Genomic DNA, 4064 nt, shown 5'->3' with positions numbered 1-4064 from the left:
ACTTGCATATGAGTAGTTGGTGGTCTGTTCCACAATCAGCTCCTGGCCTAGTTTTCAAAGCTGATATTGAGCTTCTCCAGCGTTTTTTTCCACAGATGTAATCGATCTGATTCCTATGCGTACCGTCAGGTGAAATCCATGTGTATAACCTGCGTTTATGTAGATAGGCCTAAAAGGTGAAAAATAACACGAGGGAGGTACTCCTTTTAAATATCAATTACATAAGATAGAAAGGATAGTAGTATTTGCTCAAGGAGAAAGCTCAGAAGGTATGAAAAAAATAGTGTAGAAGGATGAAGGGAAATGAAGACAACTACAGTGAGGAAGAGGAAAGAGGACTCTTACAATGTGAGGATGTAATTAGTTATAGAAAACTGATCCTGTGTGAATGATTGAATGAAAAACCCAAAGTATAATTCAAAACAATGCAACCTTTGCTTTCATTTGTTCCTATTTATTAAAATTATACTTGTAAATATTCACTGACCATTCTTGATTTTTTTATTGAACTCGTGCTCTGGTGGCTTAGTGGTAAAGAGTTGAGCTACCAATCCAAAGACTTCCAGTTTGAATTCACCAACTGCTTTGTGGGAGAAAGTTGGGCAGTCTCCTCTCATGTGATTTATTGCCCCTGAAAATCTCTAAAAGGGTCAGATAAGAGGCAGTTCTGACTCAATAGTACATCACAACAATACCAACAATATATTAAGTACTTCATCAATACAATTATGGGCTAAGATGATGATTAAATTTATAACGAGAGTCTTCTCAAGTGTGTGTACAGGTGCAAGGGGGTTGCTCAAGTTCAGATATATATTTAAATTTGTAATATTATGGCTAAGTACCTAAAAAAGGATATAAAGATCTAGGCAACTTGAGATACATTTGGAGAGGTATTGGGGTTTAAGAACAATGTTCTACTAGAGCCAATTTGACTCTTTCTAGATCTTTCTCAGCAATATGGGTAGAGGGATGCAGTTTTAAACTGAGGCAAAATTGACTAACTCTGCCAGTATAGGCATTAAGATGCTCTCTCATCTACAAGTGAGGGTTTTAAATTTATCTTATTGCTGTAAATTGCCAATGCCTAGAATGAATCCCTTAATTTCTGTGTGCCCACAATCCAGTTTTCTTCTCCAAATCTCCATTGTGATGTACATAGCTCATCAATTGCCCTGTTTGTATTACATCTATGCTTCACTTATCAATAATCTCATGATCTGATATTTGGGGTTTATAATAATAAAAAGTTCTATTAATTGTTTTGCACATTAATTCACATCTGACCATAACAAAGGCAAAGGTGTGAAGTGAGAGTCCATTAGCTGTGATGGTTAAGCTGTGTCAACTTGGCTGCACCTTGATTCTCAGTGGCTTGACAGTTATGAAATGATATAATCTGGCAGTTATGTAAAGATCTAACTGTCAACTTGGCTACATCATGACTCTCAGTGGTTTGGCAGTTATGAAATTATGTAAATTGGCAGTTACATAGTGATCTAACCTTTTCTATTTTGTAATCTGATGTTATCATTATTTTCTCACAAAGCTGATTTCTGGACAACGTTTGGAACTTAATTATGCCCAATAAGTGAGGACTGGGGTGTACAGTTACTATCTGCAATGGACCCTGAGTGTCAGTTTACTTCTTTGGAGCCTGAATGTCTTAGTTTTCTCTTAAAACTCTTTCTCCTAACATTTGTGGTTATTGGACAAGTTGGTTTTGTGTTTTGTTTTGTTTTTTTTTTTTCTTTTCTTCTAGTAAGTAAGTCTACTAGATATAGTTCTACTCTGGTTTGATCCAGAGTTCACTTTAACATTTTGTAACTGTGTTCAGAGTGGTTCTTTGAACCATGAATTCTAGTCTGTTCTTTCCTGTAATCTGCAATTTGTGATTCCCTTTCCTCCAGCAACAGCTGCTGGCTGACATCCATTCATGCCTCAAGGTCAAGCCACATTGACTCTCTTCCTTCTCCTCCTCCTAATACACCGCTTTTTGTTGCTGTGTACTGTTGCTTCAGAACTGACTCATAGCTGGCCTTTCAGCAGCTTTCCAAAGGCAATTAATGGCACGGGAAGAGATTGCCTTTCTTTCTACCATGGAACAGCTGGTGGGTTCAAATTGAATGCCTTTGAGATCGCAGTGCAGCTTCTTGCCACTAGGCCACCAGAGCTCCCCAACTTAGTAAACTAGAAAGCTGTAATATTACCTGTCCACTTTGTTCTGGGTATATAAACACTTTTCCTTCAGAATTGTTCAAGCCAGTTTTCTAAGAGACTTAACATAGAACCAAATGGATAGGATCACTTTTGATCGAGTTTGGAGTTTTTACTTTTTTTTAGTGTGGTTCACATTACATTCTATCATAAATACTCTTTTTCTTAAAAATTGCTTAAAATGAACTTTCAAAATATTGTCCATGCTGAGATAATACACTGTTTCTTTACCATTGAGAAAGGTGAGGAAAAACCAGAACAAGGACAGTCTACCTGCCAAACTCCTCTTTAGAAGTCAACAATCTGAAGATTTAAGAATCATCTCTGAGATGCAGTTACAGATTTAAATTACTCTCAGATGATCTCCATTCCTATAGTGGAAGAGATAAAGACATAAATTAACAGCTATAGGGGCACACGATTTGCATTAGGGACCTTGAGATTTCACTTGTATATGTGTTCAAATTTATTAAACTTTAATTTTCACCAGGTTTTGCTGGTACAGATGTTTTGCTTGTATTGGAAAAGTTGCTACCAGTTAATGGCATCTAGGCTCATGAATCTCCCCTGTCACTCACCCTGACAAGTTGAAGAGGGGAAGACTGCCTGCAGATAGTGTGTCAAGTGTGCGCAATACAGGGGTTTCTAAACACAGGGGTTCTTCATTTGAGTTGCCAAAACTCAATGTAGTAGAATTTATCTGTTGAAAATGATTCAATTTATTACTAATGGTTTATCATTTCAGGGGAAGAAACTAGCTTTCTTGGCAAGGACCCAAATTTAAACAGAGTCCCCATGGAAGAAAGAGGTAGGGGAGCTACCGATTTTAAGGAAAGGTTTGGTAGCCTAGTGATAAGGAGTTATTATGCTGCCAACACAAAGGCAGGCAGTTAGAATCTACCAGCTACTCTGTGGGAGAAATGTGGGCAATCTTCTATGCAATGTACAGCCTTTGAAAACACACTGGAGGGTCAGTTCAGTTTGTTCTGACTTGATGGCAAAGAACAACTTTAAAGAGACTTTGAGTCTTCCGTGTTGATGTTGTTGTTATGTGTTATCGAGTCAACTCTGACACATAGCAACCCTATGCACAGCAGCTCAGAACTCTGTTATATACCGAGCCAATTTCATTACCTCTGACACACCTGCTCCCATTACCCTAGTCACTGAGTCAATCCATCTCATCGAGGGGAGGGTCTTCCTCTTTTGTTCTGTTCTTCCACACTTTCAAGTATGATGTTCCTCTCCAACGACTGGTCTCTCCTTATGGACACTTTTTTGCATCTGCATAGGAAGTCAGAGCACAAGTAAAATTGCTGGCAGTAGTGCCAAAAACCTTTGATATTGCAACAATTTAAAGTTCCCTTAACTCTCTGAAAGATTTCACACAGTATTGTTCATTTGTGCGAGCTCTGGTAATGTAGTCCCAAGAGAGTTGTACTGGTAACCCAAAAGGCATTGCCTTTATGGCAATTTTAATCCACCAGTGATTCTCTGGAAGAACGATCAATAATAGCCGTTGGTGCAATTTACAGACTTGGAAACCCAGTGGAGGGTCATCTACGAGTTGGTTCTGATTTAACAGCAGTACGTTTATTGTTTGCATGCCACAGACAAAAGTGTGAATGTTAATTTTCACACTGAGGGTAAAGTTCAAAGTGGGCTTACAGATTTGCAACATGCAATACATTTGTATCAAATATTTAGTTTTTTAAAAAAAGGATTATCATAAATTTTGGATTTACTTGGACAAATGGAAATTTCAGTTTTTAAAAAATGGTATTTCATGCGGTACTGAACACTAATGAGCAAAGACCAGATGAGTTGTGGGAGGATGTCAAAGATAT

The 4064-nt window shown here is 37.9% G+C and overlaps 1 pseudogene; it reads right to left on the bottom strand.

Moving 5' to 3' along the window:
* Nucleotides 1–4064, bottom strand: part of LOC102875903 — a 102243-nt pseudogene that overhangs the window by 35550 nt on the left and 62629 nt on the right.

The sequence above is a fragment of the Elephantulus edwardii genome, unplaced genomic scaffold (assembly GCF_000299155.1).
Source record: "Elephantulus edwardii isolate Elephantulus edwardi_28Jun2011 unplaced genomic scaffold, EleEdw1.0 scaffold00290, whole genome shotgun sequence".
NCBI lineage: Eukaryota > Metazoa > Chordata > Mammalia > Macroscelidea > Macroscelididae > Elephantulus > Elephantulus edwardii.
This window is presented reverse-complemented; position numbering and strand designations above follow the sequence as displayed.